The sequence below is a fragment of the Phalacrocorax carbo genome, chromosome 5, assembly GCF_963921805.1.
Source record: "Phalacrocorax carbo chromosome 5, bPhaCar2.1, whole genome shotgun sequence".
Taxonomy (NCBI): Eukaryota; Metazoa; Chordata; class Aves; order Suliformes; family Phalacrocoracidae; genus Phalacrocorax; species Phalacrocorax carbo.
In genome coordinates this window covers 14,924,251-14,940,593 of record NC_087517.1, presented here as the reverse complement: position 1 = coordinate 14,940,593, position 16,343 = coordinate 14,924,251, and the positions used below count along the sequence as shown (strand labels likewise).

The following is a 16,343-nucleotide window of genomic DNA, read 5'->3' as shown; positions in this document are numbered from 1 at the left end:
GATTTGGAGCCATCTGGCACATCATGGGAGCACCTCAACTTTTTCCTTTGCCTCTCATTTGAGACTGAGCCATCAGGCAGGATTCCTGCCTTTGCTCTCCTTGTGCTCTTCTCCAAATTCAACACCAAAGGCCAGGCGCATCGGTCTCCACTCTAGCCAGATCTGATCCCACACAGGAGGGTGCATGTATGTCTGCGGGATGCAGTTGGGTACAGCTCCCTGCTCCAGCACAACCCAACTGCCCTCCAGGCAGAAATGCCAGCAGCGCCTTGGGTTAGCTCATGGGAGGGCCACCGCAGGCCCTCAGACCCCATCTCCACCCTCTGCCTTTCCTGCAGTGACCTCTTATCCCTGGCTACAGACAAAAATCTTACCCACGGCCCTGCTCCTGCGGAGAAAACATTGATTTTATTTTTTGGTGCAAACAGTCCCTGCCTTGCTCCCGTGCTGTGCAAGCCCCTGTGGTTGCAGCCGCCCGCTGCAGACCTCAGCTCGCGTGCAGCGTGCCAGGGGCTGGCAAAGGAAGCGTCCCCAGCCAGCCCGAAAGGCAGCTGCCAGCAAAACAAGCCAAGAGGCCACACGTGGCTCGTACTGCGTTAACCCACTCAGCTTTAATATGGGACAACAAACAGGCACATTCATCTAGCCCTAATAGTGAAATATTATGCTATATAAATAATGCGTCCTCTTATTTAGAGACAGTTCGCCTGAAGTATTGTCTGACCCGAGCAGTTCAGAGACTGTACGGTCACTTTAATCTATTAAGTGAAGCTGAAACAGACTGGAAATGTCGTGTGCTTAAGGCTGTATGGGGGGAAACGTTCCCTGAAATCTTAAGGCACTGTTTTCTTTTAGCTTTGTATTAAGTTCCACAGTTTGAAGTGCTGCCCATCCTGTCCTTGTATACCCCCGGGGAGGGCTGCTAAAGGGGGTGCTTTTCATGCCACTGCCTGTGCTGTCAAACTGAACGTGAAATTTTGTTTGAGGGCTCCTTGGGGTGACTCAGCAGGATACAAAAATGCACTTAAATAGGAGTTGTATTGTGTAAGTGCTCAACCACAGCAGCAATTCCCCTTTAGCAATGTTGTTAACGAATACGCACTACAAGAAATCTAATGCTGCTCCAGATAGTGGCTAGAATTGAAAGAGGAGTTTTTGGCTTTCCTCCTTACATAATTTTAATATTTCTTATGGGGAGGAAGGCTACTGAGAACTGAGGAATACCCGAGAGACCTGTCATGCAGGAGCCAGGCCATGGGCTTTTCCTCTCAGATGTTACTGACTTTGGTATGAAATGCATCAACGGTTTTCAGGTTTGGGTGTCTGAATATTGGGCTTGGATTGGAAATATAGCTATCTCCACAGAAACAGAAACGAGCCTCCTCTCAAGGGTGATGTCTTTAAGATGCCCAAGTACAAAGCTGGATGATCAGATGTAAAGATCTAAACCTGAAACCTTTGGCCTATGGGTCCCAGGACTGCCGCGTCCCCAGCATTTAGCAACAACATTCCCACACCTTTGAGAGTGTATAAATGACCTGCTGTGTTTTGAAACTCACTAATGGGTACTGCTCACCTGCAGCTTTGCCAGTGCTGCCCTCGGCTTGTGGCAAGATGTGCTGATAGCAAAAACCAGATTCCTTGTAGCCAGCCACCTCCACCGCTGCGCTGCACACATGGCTGCTGACCAAGTTCACCCTTGGGAAACTGAGGACACCATTTCATCCTGGAAGGAAAACTTGCAGCCAACAGAGGAGCTGAGTTTTGCACCAAATTCACATGCAAACCTGTGACTCCTGTTGACAAACTGGACATCAAGACATGTTGACAAACATGTCTAACAAACCCAGTTTTTTGATTCATGAGAACAAAATGCATCGGTCCCCTGGTTGGTTGGGAAAGCCTGCGGGGGTTCCCCTGGATATGTCTCTTGTCTCGATACAGGGTGAGATTAGTGAAGAATTTGCAGGGTGAGCTGGCATGGGTGCCGTGGCCAGGGGCCAGGTGAGCTGTGGCTGCTTGCTGCGGGTCTGCTCCCTCTTACCTCCTCCATGCCACTGGACCAATGCAAATTTTGAGGCAGAGGCTTGTATATCTTGCTTGTAAAATGGCAGTGTGCTCCTCTCTGCCTCTTACTTATGTGGGAAAGACAGCATGGAGGCTTTCTCTTGTTTTGTGCAGGCCACAGCACAGTGCCAGGCTGCCTCGGGTATGTTTCCAGGGAGTGTACTGGGGTGTACCTAATGCTAGTTTGGCACAGAAGGGGAGCCAGTGCTGTCCACTTGTCTGCAAGAACCAATTCAAAACACATACATCTGCTGTGCAAACCGGCATGGAGGTGCACCCTGACCCAGCAAGGTAAGTTAGCAGGTGCCTAAATGCAGTCCCCTGAGATGCTCTGGCTGCTTGGTATGTGCCTCAGCACCACGCAGGATTGTGCCCAAGGTGGTCCCGTTGAAGGACATGGGGCAGAGCCAGACCCACCAGTCCCTACTCTCATGGATTGCTGTCACGCAGCTGTTGCCTGCACCCTCTGCGAGGGCAGCATGCGTACATAAGCGAGTGCACATGCAGAAGCAGGACTTTTGCACCCGTCAGCTGCAAGGGGAAGGTGTGAGGTGGCAAAGGAGCCCGCAAGACAGATGTGAATCGCTGCTTTGGTTCTGTCTCCCATTGCCAAGGGCACAAAGGAGAGGTAGGAAAAGTAACCACTGCCCGCGTGTTCCCTGAAGTCCCACCTAGGATGAACCCTGGTGCATTAAGCTCAAATTCTGTTATTGTGATAAAAGTTGATAATGTTTCCTTGTATTTGCTGTGAATATATGCGTGTGTGTGTGAGGGTATAGTACTGGTTCCTAACGGCATAGCGTGTGGCGTTCATGGGGCATGAACTCCGTTTGTATAATCCCGTCCATTCGGTCGCTGCCCCGTCCATCTAGCAGCGCCTGCAGAGACGCCGTTATTCACCCTCCTCCTCCTCCTCCTCCGGCGGCTGCCCAGAGCCCCGCGGCCCGGGGGGTCGGTCCGCTCCCGTTCATCCACACGGTGCCCGGGATGCCGGGCGGGGCGAGGCGAGGCACCGGCCGCCCGCCCGGGCGGCTTAAGGTGCCGCCGCCCGCTCCCGCCGCCGCGGTCCACCTTAACGCGGCGGCGGCGGACGGGCCCATTGCCGCGCCGGGGGTCGGCGGGCCCGGGGCCCCCCGGGAGCAGCGCCGCCGCCCCGCGCCCGCCGGAGAGCGGCATCAAAATGAGTCAAAAGTGCGAAATACGGCGCCGTCACCGAGCCGCAGGTGATGGGGGGGTCTCGGCCGCCATCGGCCGAGAAACCCCCGCCGGCGGCGCCCGGCCCGGCCCCCGGCGGCGGCGGGGCCGGGCTATTTATAGCAGCCGCCGCGGCGATATAAGGGATGGCCGGGTGCGGGCGTCCCTGCCGCGGCCGGCGGGGCAGGGCGGGAGCGGGGGCCGGGGCCGGCGGCGCTGCCCGGCCGCGGGCGCTGCTCGGCGGGCATGGGCGGGCGGTGAGGGCGCGGCGCCGCCCCGGGTGAGCGGGGGGGGGGGGGGGGCGGTGGTGGGAGAAAAAGCACCCCCAAACCCACCATAAATCGCAGTTTCTTGTGCTTCTGCCCCCGCGAAGCGTGGGGGCTCGGGGTAGCGCCGCGAGGAGTTACGGCGCTCCACGCGTGAAAAGCCCGCGGGAGGGGTGGGATGGCCGTGACACGCAGCGGTAACGGCGGCGGGGCTTTCCCCGCTCTCCTGTGCTCTGCTCTCCCGCAGTGATCGCTGCTGAGGCGCGGTGCCCCGCTCGGGCATGAGCCCCGCGCCCCACGCCGGGAGGAGCGCTCCCCGGGCACCGCCGCCTTCCCCGGCCGGAGGCGGGCGTCGGGAAGAACGGGCTGTCGCCGCGGAGCCGCCGCCGTCGGCAGCGCCAGACGCCGGGCTTGGGACGGTACGGTGGCTTTGTGCCGCGGGTCTCGCCGCGCGGCGGCCCTGGGCTCTCGGTGCCCCGGGGAGGGGGCGGGGGTCTGTCCTGCCCTGCTGAAGGCTTGAAAATGGGCTGTATGAGGAATGGCCGGACCGCTGTCGGTCTCCTGCCTTCGTCTGGGTGGGTGGTGGGGAAGGGCGGTCGCCCCGAGTTACCCTGCGTAGTGAAAGACCTTTGGAAGTTGCGGGTTTGTTGGATTTTTGTTGGGTCGGGGGGTTTTCCCCCCCCAGCAGATTCAGAGCCAGGCTCATCTTTTACTTTCCTACCCCTTGTGTGTTCTCATCTATTGCAAGGTTTCTTATCTTGAACTAAAACTGCTCTTGGACCACTAAATACTTTGGGAAAGCTTCCAGATTCATGGGTTTGAGTTATCTGCTAGTCTTTCAGAAGAAAGGCACAGATGGCTATCTTTAATTATAAAGAAACGAGAGGAGGAGGTACTTCTCTTTTTTTTTTTCTGGTTTTACTTTTTCTCTACTTAAAAAAAACCCAAACCAACTGAACCACAGCTGAAGGACAAGGACTTGTTCTTGGGATTGCTGGGGATTAGTCAGAAAAGTTATGACTCTTTTATTATTATTTTTCTTTAAATGGCTCAAGAGCCTACGAAACAGTGTTTAGAAAACGCTGCTTCCCAGACAGAGAAACTGAGCTAAAGCCACGCTGGCTGCGAGCTGAGGAGCAAGTTGAGAGTTAGACCTTGAGGGGACTAGTCTCAGCATCCTGTGCTCGGCTGCTCCAGTAACCCTCCCTGGCGAGCTGACCACTCTGAGCAACGAACTGGGACTTTGCGCCGTGGCTGTCCGGAGTAGGGGATGGGGTTTTGTTAGAAGAGCAAAGCGCAGAGTGGAGTCCTGTGTCCCGTGCGAGGCTCTCCCCCAGCACAGGTAACTGCAGCCCTTCTGCACCCATCAGCTGGTGCCTTTCTACGTTACTTGCCTAACGTTATGAAAGCGTGAAAATCTAAGCTGCCAACTTCTTAGGTATCTTAAGTCATCTAAGTTCGTTTTCTGGTGGCCGGCTTAAAGGGGTGCTATTGACTGGAAACTTTATGTTTCATCTGGAGGCTGTTGTTTGTACAATAGTTGGTACCAAGAACAAGCGCACCAACTTTGTAGTTGTACCTGGGTGTAGATGTGCTTTCTGAATTTTCGCGATGAAATTATCGGGTTGGCTCAGGCTGTTTCTGTATGACAGAGGTGCATTTCAAAGGCCTAACTCTGCATGGGTCAGTTATTATTCTTCTTTGTGAAAGGTGCTTGTCTGTTGCTCTGAATCTATATGGGGCATTGCAAAAATGGAGTATATTAGTTTTAAAAACCTAGGAGAAGATAAGAGAGAGAACAAGGGTGTGGCAAGGAAATTGTGAAGTAATAGCTTTTAAAAACCCACCTCTTAGTAGTGTAGCTTTGGACTGCCTAATGAAGATAGGATTTCCTTCTAGGTACTTGAGTCTGAAAATACAAAGCTGATAGTGTCTCTTTAAAAGTAATAGTGCATATAGACAAATAGGTGTTCTTCATATTATAGTTCTGCATCAATTTGTTTGACATCCTTTGATGTTGATACTCCATTCCAGGAGATACCCCATACGATCGAGTGTGTAGCCCAGATTGCAGAGGGCCAAACGCACCACCAGCACGACCCCCGAACCGGAGCAGCTGCACCAGGGTCAGAGCCGGCCCAGCATCTGTTATCAGCTATGATGTGAAAGGCAGTTTCTATTTATTGAATTTTTGGTGGGTGTTTTCACAAGCTCAAAATTTTTTGCAGAGGAACTTAGAATTACGGAAACAAAGCTTGCCTTCTTCATGTTCATGGGGAGTTTTGGTATATGTTGTGTTGGGTGTGTTTTTTCTTAAACTGGGACTGAGGCTAACAAAAGGGAGGAATAAAACTGTATCATCTGGTGGTTAGAGAGACCTTCTTTCCTTCTCCCCACATGCTTCCTGGCACTGGGGGAGATGTTGCAGTTGGGGAACTAGAAGGAGGAGGATGAGACCTGTACCTGAGCTGGTCTTGTCATTGGCATAGTACACGAGGGCAACATAAGGACAAGCGAATGTGATAAATCATTATCGTTGACATCATGCTGTGGTTCCTTAGAGCTCTTTAACTGTGGACAGAAAGAGTGTCCTGTACCCAAGACCTGCACGGCCCTTTAGCTCACACCACACACTGCTGGTGGTGTTTTGCTGTTGGGACCATCAGGGCAGAAACTACTCCCTTCTGCTCTTAATTCTGGAGGGCTCCTTGAGGAAAGCTGTTTGGTTTTGTTCATTTCTGCCCTTCCCTTTTTATCTTCCCTCTTTGGGTGTGAAATACTTTCTGTGGCTGGATTCAAGCCAAGAGCCTCTACCTACTTCCCACAGTTGCCAAGCCGGCATCCCTGCTGACCTGCTGGGTACTGGTGAGCCAATTCATCAGGATGAGTCGGTCTGCCCTATGAAAGCTTTAGGCTCCAGACTTCAACTGGCTCAGTCTTAGTTTGGTTTTGCCTGGTTTGTTTGCTTTGCACTGCTCAGCCCTGCTGTCGCTCCTGGTGGCTCCTTGTTCCAGCCTTGCTCAGCCTTTGCAGCCTGCACAGGGCCTCTGGCGCGGCGCGGTGCTGCTCTTGCCTCAGCATTGTAACTTCTCCATGACTGCGCATCGCTTTACCTCTCTTACTTGCAGAGGTGGGGACAGGAGGGATTGCAGCTCAGCATGGGCAGCCCTTAATGCAGAGAGTGCTCTAGAGATGGAGAATATTAACTTGGATCCACAGGAACTAAGAAGGGAGTAGTTTTGCATGGTGGCAGTGGTTGCATAAGCTTTTGCTGACATAAATAAGCAGATCGGGGTGAGGGGATAGATACAATATGGAAAATACGGAATCAATTTTCAGGCTTCCAAGACAGTACTGTAGACAGGGCTGAGGAAGAGAAGTGGTGTTAAAAGATATGGAAATGTGCCTTGAAAGTGACCTTTCAAAGATGAACGATATTACTTGTGGTGTCTGAGGCACCCAAGTTTAATGAAGTATAAAGCAGAAGGGCCTGGGAGGACTTGGTTCAAATGAAAACAGAATGAGCGTGGGACTGGCAGATGGGAGGAAGGTTAGCCCACTCCTTGGTGGAGTTATTGCTTCTTTCTCCTGTTGTTGCCTACAGGGGCACTTGAGAGAAGATATTCAGTGGGGAGGAGAGTACAGCCTTCCTGTTCTACTTGAATGTTGCTGGCTGTATCTTTTGCCATGGGGAAACAAAAGTCCAACGCTCCAGTGGGTCACATCCTGGGTGTATGTATCCAATATAAATCTAGAGCAAGACCATCAACTTCAATAACATCTGCAATAAGCCACGACTGGCTCTTTCTGAACTGAGAGGAGAAACAAACAGCTGTAACCTCAGATGCTGAATTTTTTTGCGTACTCATTTTTTTTGAGTTTTATGACACTCTTATTTCCATTTGAGAATGTAGTGGAGCAATTGCTGACCCATGCGTGCATGTATATGTGAGAAAATGTCTGCAGAGGAGTAATATGTATGGAAGTCTTGCATAGAGATATGGCACACTGGCCACCTGTTCACAGATGATGAAATAATTTTACAAAAATATCTCTCCTGAAATAATGATTGAGGGAAGAGCTGGGGGCAGGGTTAATGATATTTTTAAGTAGTTTTCTGTACTTATAGTACTTATGGTACTTATTGCTGACTCTCCTGCTAATTTTTCTGCTTCCGACATTAGTTCTTCAGTAAGTGATGGTTAGTGCTGTACAGATATATAGGTTTCATCAGAGACCAGTCCAATGGCTGAAGCTAGCTGAAGAGATGGGAAACCTTCCTCCAGGTACCTTCTCTGTCACAGGCTGCCCAAAGGTGGGTAGGTAGAGGTCAGCAACTCTTACAGATACCCACAACTGTAAATCTGCCTCTCATTGAGCCCACTTCTTTCTTTAATGGGGTGGTAGAAGTTTCTTCTTTGTGGGGTGTGTTGGGAGCATAAATATAGCAAATGCTGAGATACTTCAGAAGGCATCTGAGATACTCTGGGATTGGATTCCCCTTCCTGCGGCTTTTTTTCTGGCCAGAATTGACCAGCAGAATTGCTCAATGCTTCTACAACTGAGATTTTTTTAAAATTAAATTTTGGCTAAATCTTGTTGGCTTCAGAATTTGTTTGCCATTGATGGGCTTGATATTAAAATCTTGGACTACTTTCTTGTAGTTTCTTCTACTACTGCTATAGAGCACCTTAAAGTGTGCTGACATGCCTTCACCTTCTCCCATATAACATAATGCCTGCCATGCCTTCTCTTTCAAAAGGTCTGCTTCTGGAAAGAATGTTGTACCAAATATATAACTTTATGCAGTGTGGTAAAAATGGCTTATTCTTTGTTCATCCCTCTCAGCTCTCCACTATCTAAGACTTCTGAGGCTGCAAATTCCACGGTTCCATACAAAGCCTCCCTTTTGAATGTACAATAGTTCTCATTCCCGTATTAACTTGCTAAGCGCTTCATTTCATGGAAGGGAAAGTCTAAATTTTCTCAAAGGTGGGGAAAATGCCCCCACATGGTTGGCTGATCTCTGCTCTCTCTGTTTGGTTATTGCCAACTCCTGACTGCAACCTAGTTCTTGGTCTAAGGGTGAGTGCCACTGAGGACTTCCTGGGGACTGTTCTGCAATGGTGACTTGTAATGAGCAAACATGGTGGGTCAGACCCACTACTGGTTTATGTAGTGACTGGTGTTAGTCCACCTGAAGACCAAACAGCTGCTCCAAGTTGCCGTCATCTCCAGAGGAAATGAGTACAACTGCATCAGCTTGCAGCCAGTTTACAATAAACCTGCTCCCTGGGCTGTGGGTTAACCCGTTAAGTGTGTCCTGGGGTCAGGCCGGTTACTCTTGTATGTAAAAATAAGTCTTGGCGTGCTTTCTGATCTACTGGAGTGTAAATAAAGCAAGAAAGTCTTTCACTTACAGGCTCACTCATAGGCATATATTAGTAACGCTCATCAGTTTTTGACTGGAACTTTGATGGCATAATTGCTCTAAAAGGGTAACATATTCAAAACTACCTGTGTGACTTTGGGAGTTAGATTCCTAAGAGTCTTAGTCATTATTTTAAACAGGAATCAGCTTTTTAAGCCACACATACTCCTGGAAGTTTTAAGAAAAGGCTTCAGTTATTATGTCTTTAAAATGACAGTTTCTAGGAGGAGCATGGCAGCTCTGCCACTCCACTTGTTTCAGATATTAAATAAGGAGGTTGAAGAAAAAATTAGAAAAATACTGTGGAAAATAGATCCTCATGGATAATCTTAGAGAGGTCTAAGGTGTAATAATGTCTACTCTAAAGTCACCTGACAGCAGGATGGATGTGAGCATGTCCTTTTCAGCTATGTCTTTAGAACAGCTGGGAGGATGACCGATGTCTTGGCTGTCACTGTAGACAGAGGAAAACATACATTTCTCCAGACACGATTTGGTGCACTGAATTCAAACAACTTGTGACTGGAGCGGTTCGAGTCACCAGGGCAAACAGGGTTATCAGAAGAAACAGGTAAACTAAGAGAACAGTCTTGCATACCCTACTATTTTATGTTTGTGTAGGTAAGGCTTTATTTTGCTATCGATTTTACTTTTCTTTTTGAGCAGTGATGGATTAGTCTTGGTATTTGAGCAATTTGTAAAGCATCGTTCTAACACTTGTAATGCAAATCTGCTTATTTTGCAACATACCTGTGAGATAGGGACCTACTATTTATCTCACTTACACAGCTGGGGATCTGAAGTACTCAGTAAGGCTAAACACAGTGCACAGGATCACACAAGAAAGCCTGCAGCAGGACGGGCAGGAGGATGCTGAAACTGGGTCTCAATTCTCATGAAAAATACCAGGCTCTGGTCCATGCTCTTCCCATCAGGTTCCTCCTTGGTGCTTCTGAGGCAGCTTGGGGCATTTCCTTGGCTAGATGAGGTGGGGTTCAGCTTTTCTAAGGAGGAAGGCTCAAGCCTGGTGATGGAGGGTGAGGATGATGTATGTCTGGGGGAAGATGGAGAGCATCCCCCAGCTAGAGATGCCACTATCACTTCTTCAGCAAGCCTGGCTTCACTGATGCTGGCACAGGCTGCTTCACAGCTGTTGAAACTCCGCTTCTCTGGGCAACCCCCTGTTCTTCCTGGGCTGACCTAGCTCTACTCTTTTTAGTAAAGTTGATATGAGTGGCTGGGTTGGCGATGAAGCCTTCTGCCCAGCCACTGGCTCCACATCTGCTGCCACTGCGCTGTGCCCCTGTGCTGCCAGGGCTCCCTGATGGAGGAGAGCTGCCTTTGTTCCATCCCAGCCTTGTGAGGCGCACCGGTCTTCTAGTTTTGGGCAAGGAAGCTGTTGCAAAGCTGGCAGGAGGAATTTTTTGTTTCGGTTGCATGGTGAACAGTAACAATATGAGTTTTATTGCTCAGAATGTATCCATGTGTATAGGATGCTATATTTAAAAAGGACTAAAAATGAGCCATGGGGAGCTATGCTAATGCTAAGTATTTATGTCTACCTCCTGTGAGGCTGAAGGCAGCAGGAGTTGAGCAACACCCTTGTGAAGTGTCTAGAGGATTTACAGATCAAACTAAAGCCCACTGAAGTCAGCTCTAAGTCATGCTGTGCCTCGCTCAGGGCCCGTATCATGTACCATGTGCTGGTTACAGTGAAATACTCTTCTTGAAGAACCTGGGAGCACTCAGCACTGTTGACTTCCCTGGGCTCGGGCAGGAGGTTGCTGAGCTGTGGGCTGCAGCAGAGATCTTACCCTCCCAGATGTTACAGCTCCTCGCCTGGAAAGTCACCCCTTGGTCACAGCCAGGGGAGGGATGTCCCTGTGCCTCTCAGGCCATGCCCACAGCACCCTGTGAGCAGGTACCTGCACCCTGAGTGGGAGCAGGTAGAGCCTGGGTATGTCTTAGCTTCTGCTCACTTCTCTACAAGAGCTGTAGTCCCAAAGAGAAACAAGGTCGGTGTCTGCTGCGGTACAGGCTACCGGAGCTCTGCTTTCAGAGCCTGCTGGGGACACAGGGATGCCAGGGTTTGCATACTTTTGCTATGGCATGCCTTGATGCTAGTTCAGTTGGCTTGCACTTAATTATGAAGTGCAAGTGTTGGATTTTTTAGTTTGTTTCTTTATTTAAAAGTTCCTTAATGGAATACTGTGCCACTGAAATCAGCTTTCCAAGTCTCTGCTTGCCAGCATGGCTCAGCTCTGACCACAGGTAGAGGGGGGACAGGGACTTCCCTGCTGGGTGGGCCGAGAACAAAGGATGGAGATGGACTCACTGTGAACACACCCAGACAGTGCAGTGTGCCCAGGAGATGCAGATTTGGTAACAACAAGGTGCTCTGCAGCTGCTCTGTTTTGCCTCCTTATTTGAGAGGAGGAGTTTTCAAAGTGAGCAGAAAATAATAAAGTTTACTGGGCTTTATGTTTTGCTTCTTTAGGAATCTGTCATATCAGTACCAAAATGAGCATCTTTAAGCTTCCTTTGATATATTTTTCAAGGTTATATTGGAAAACAGAAAAGGCTGGAATGGTGTGAGGCTGATTCTGGTTTGTGGAAACAAATACTTGCTCATCTTGCAATAGTGAGAGGGATTGAAAAGCTTTTGAATAGGGATCTGTTATTTGCATTGCTGGAAGCACAAAGCCTAATGGTGACTCTGATACATAATAGCTGGAACAAAGACCCACCCAACCCCATTTAAAAGGATGTTAATGGACATTGGTGCAGTGGGAATCCAATCCATTTTTTTCTTGAACTGGCCTTCCCACTTAAAGGGCTACTAAAACATCCCCTGTAGCATATCTCCAGGTACTGGGTCCCTCCAAAAAGGCATTTAAAGGATTTTGTTCTCTAAGTTTGCAAGCCTGTGATGCCAGCTCCTTTAACAGTTGGTTGTTGTGACACACAAAGACTCCAAAAAGGTATGAAATGACGAAAAGTAGTAGGATGCAGATGGAATTTAATCTTTCAGGCACATCCGGACACTTTTATCGGGTCTGTCACCTGTACTTAACATACCCAAATAGCTCTTGAGTGGTCTGTGTAGACAGCTGGCAGTTTAGTAGAGATTGTGATCTTCAGAAAATATGTAGCTGATGTCTTGTGTAATACTTCTATGGAAGTATTAGTGCCACCAGCCTAAGTACAAGACTTGCCAGGTGGGGAACATCTATCTATAAAGTAGGGCTCTTGGGAGAGAAGTTATTTGGTACCCAGCACTCAATCCCAGAAATAATCATCAAGGACACTCACAGAGCTTGTGTTGTGGGGTGATGAACTGAGAAGGGGGAGATCACCGAAGGATTCCCTTCGGCTCAGGAGTGCTTGCTGCTAAGCTGCAGATCAGAGGTTGGTTTCATGGCCGCTGGCATTCGGTGGGGACAAGAATCACAGAATCACATGTATCAGGAGTCCGCAGCTAACCTAGGGAGAGGAGGAGACATGCCCTAGTGCTCTGGCAAAACCCCGAGCTGTTGCCAGTTGTTTTTGTGAAACGACAATGCAACATCAAGTATTGCACCGTGGCTCCGCATAGCATATGATCTCACTGGTAGGTACCCGCCTAGCCACGAGTCTACATCTGACATAACCACCCTTGGAGAACAAGGCAGGTGTTGCCCGAGCCTATCCTGTGCACATCCTGCTCTGCTTCCACCTGAAGAGACCTTGGGGGTAGCTGATGAAGGATTGTAACTCTGGATTAAAACTCCAAAGGTTAGAGCTGTAGTGGTGACGTGGACTTGAATGAGTACTTGCAGCTCTTCCTTCAGAAAATATTTTGTAGCTCAAGGGCAGGTCGCTGGTGAGAGACATCTCTTTTTCCTCCACATGCTGTGGGTGCTTTCAGATTTAATCTGTGAACAGCCAAAATAGCAAGCATGAGGAGCTGAGCAGACCATTTGCTTTTCTTCAAGTTTGGTCTAGTCTGAAAAGCTCTGTTAAAATGCTCTGCTGAGCATCGTTTCCTCTGCGCATTCTGCAAAATGGCTCCATGCAGCACAGAAGTGCTGATAAGACACTGCAACATGCCTGTCCTGTGAGCTGCGTTTTGTTATATGAGATTTACTTGTGGAGTGTTAAGTCCATCGTCAAAAGTTTGACTTGGAGAGGAACACCTGCGGAGCGTGAAAAGTCTTTCATGTTAATCAGCAAAGTTTTCTAAGGGGATATATAATTTCTTATTCTTTTTGCAGTGTAGCAAGTCTGTTTAATTAAGCATCTGGGATTTGAATTATTAAATAACAACAGTTCCAATCTACTTTTGTGTTGGAAAAGAGCTCAAGCAACCCATTTTTATGCCTTGGATTTTAAAATTAGGAGCTTCAGAAACTCTTTGAACCTCAGGGGGACGACTTACTGGATCCAGGAGGGCAGAGAAATACAATTCTTTTTCTAAGGTCTCCTGAGCACAGCAAGTCACTCCCTGTTGTTTACATACCAGCCTCACAAGAATATGGGAATAAATGTTAGGTTGTCAAAGCAAAGGAGCAAAATTGCATTTTCAGGCATATACTATGCTGAAGCTCCTGTTTGATTCTGTGCAGTGTGAGGATAAATTCCTTTGCTGTGCAAAACACTGGGAGCAGTTCTCTAGTTTGGAGGTCAGATTCCCCCATCTGTTTTGGGGGGAAAAAGAGAAAAATAGCTGTGGTTGTAGTTTATATGGACTTGGGAAGGCTTGCAAAGAGGTGGATGGGTCTAGCCAAGAGGTGGGAAGGGACAAAGAGGAGCCATCTAAGCCAAAGAGGTGAAGGATTGCTGAACTTGAGCAGTAGGTGGAAGTCTGCCACCTTCAAGGCAGTGAACGAGAGCTGAGGAAGGAGGTGAGGAAGTGTCTGCTGGTGTCCGTGGTGGAAGCAGAGGGGCAGGCAGCCCTGGGCAGGGTGTTCTCCTGGGCAGCGGGAGGTGAGGGACTTGCCGATGGAGCTGCTTGGCCCCAACAAGCTCCCGAAATGCCTCCCAGCTTCAGGAGCGATCTGGCATCCCAAGCCCTCCTGACCCCAGGCTAATGTGCTGTCACCTCTGTTGGAGACCGGTGCACTTCAAAAGCCTTGTGGAGTGGAGGGGTGGGTGGACACAGTGGGTGGAGCTGATGACCCAAAATATAATTTCCCCTTCCTAAGGCTGGGCGTATACCCATCTTGTGTCTCTGTGTGGTAAAAGAATATGAACCAAAAGTGCTGAGAGATGCAGTGGTTAAATTGAAACATGCTGTGGCAGGATGAAAGTAATCTTGTCCCTTACCAGCCCTTAATGCTTTGGGGCTTTATTTATTTATTTTTTCAAGTGGCTGCAATCCATGCCATCTCTGTCTGTGCTTTTAATAGAGATATTTTTATATGCAGAAACATGTCAAGACACCATCAGGGTAAACCATCCCGTGTTGTAGCTCACAAGGTCAAGGTAAAATGTAAGGATATCTACAATTGCCTTTCAGTTAAAATTTTATTTTTGTAGTGTCCTTGAATGTGCTGAAGCACATGAAAAAGACCTCTACATGGAGTGAATGTCCCTTAGGGAGAACCCAGCAGTTCAAAGAACAACCAAATCCAAATTTCTTGCTCTTTCTGCCAGTCTGATATTTAAAATGTGATGCAAATGAGAGGTGTACCTGAGTTGCCAAGACTAAGGCTAGCATCTCTTTGCTTGATGTTTAAAAATATTGGCACTATACAGATATAGGAATGGCGTATGCGATCTACCGTAAGGTCAGAGCAACACAGTGCTGCATCCCACTATTTCTGAGAAGAGACCTTGATGTCTTGACTCTGTTGTGACTTTGCAGCAGGATAGCTGTACTTCACAGCTGTGTGGTTGATGGAGATAAAAAACATCTTCCTGGGCTCTGATGGTAGAGCCTAAATATTTCTATGAAACTTCTCAGCCAAGGTCTGTAGGGGATTGAAACTCAGGAGAATTTGAGCAAGAAAACCTGTTCACACAGGAGACCAGAGTAATTGAACCAAAGCGATGCTCTGGAAGAGCTAATCAAGGACCAGGGATTCTTCTTTGAAAGCAGCTCTTCTTTTGACCTTGAGAGTCTAGACTCAGAAACTTTGTCCAGTTACTTTGCTTTGTTCAGTTCATGTGCGGTCGTGCCTGTGAAACGACCCTTCCCATTGCCCAGGTAAAGCAGAAGTCCCATACGCCTGTGGGAGCCAGCGCTCTGTACCACAGCAGGTACAACTGCATGTAGTACCACTCACTTTTAACGAAAAGCGAGTGTGTCCAGCCTCAGTAAACGTTGAGAAATGTGGTAATATTTGTGTTTAACAGATGTTTTATCCCCTTGTCCCACCAAAGGTCCTTGTCCGCCCCTTCACCAATACTGAGTTGTGTGTTTGCTGTCTGCATTGCTGTGGGGAGGGAGCTCCTTGGTCGGTCAGGTGTAGCCCAGCACATCTCATCCCTCTAGAACTGCATCCCCTTGGGGAATCTGACTGCACAGTTTCTGGTAATCTGTTAGTGCCAGCCTGATGATTAGACAGAAGGCATCAGCTTTGGCAGGGGGCACTGGGAGGCTGAGTACCTTCAGGGCTGACTTCTGAAATGAGTATAACCATGCGTGATGTGTTTTTCCCATGTGAATGCTAGAACCATTTTATAGGGCAAAAGCAGAAGAAGTTGTTGTTTGGTGTATGTGAAAGATGCTTTGTGGCGATGGCAGTGGAGGGTGTGCTCCTCCCTTTTCCTTTAACTGGGGAGAGACTCTGCTGTTGCTTTTCTTTTTTTTTTTTTTTTTTTCCCAAATAGCAATTGGTTTTGGAGGGCATTTATCTTTTTCTGGAGTTGTGAGTGAATTTCTGATGTGATTGCACAGAGGTGGTGGTGGTTGGAGCCCTGCTGTTGCCTCGTTCATCTGAGGTGCTTCACAAGAGTGCAAAACACTTTTGAGGTATGATTTCCCATAGCATGCTAATCCAGGGAAGTGCTGTAGACTTGCTTGCTGGCACTGTTTAAATCCATAATGCAGCACCACCTGCCAAACCACAGGGCATAATGGAAGTGTTAATGAACGTACATACATACCCTCCCACGCAGCTGCAAGCTGAATGACTTAAAAGTTGAGGCAGAGGGTTTAGACTGAGCATAGAAGGGACAGGATTAGGGTATCCTGGTGCAGGTCTGTGCTGAAGCTGGGGGCGAGAGGTGGCCACAGGGGTCTGAAGTTGGGTCAGCTGACCCATAGGGTGTTTCAAAGATGTGTTGATTTTCAGCTGCTGCTCTCTGATATATGGAATCGTCCACTCATGACACCTGAGAAGAAACTTGAGCATCCAACAGCAAAGCGCAGGTACTGAGCAGCACCGGCTGGGACCCCGGTA

General features: G+C 48.7%; 1 protein-coding gene across 5 annotated transcripts in view; it reads left to right on the top strand.

Annotated features, from left to right (window-relative positions):
- Positions 1-3,160: 3,160 nt before the first annotated feature.
- Positions 3,161-16,343, top strand: part of MRAS (muscle RAS oncogene homolog) — a 40,780-nt gene continuing 27,597 nt past the window's right edge. For 3 of the 5 annotated variants that reach the window (XM_064451279.1, XM_064451278.1, XM_064451275.1), the window contains exons 1-2: positions 3,419-3,541; positions 3,775-3,946. The gene's annotated coding sequence lies outside the window, so the exon portion shown is untranslated. Of the gene's footprint in view, positions 3,291-3,418; positions 3,542-3,569; positions 3,947-16,343 lie in introns of those variants that run through there. The other 2 variants (XM_064451277.1, XM_064451276.1) reach the window with 2 other exon arrangements.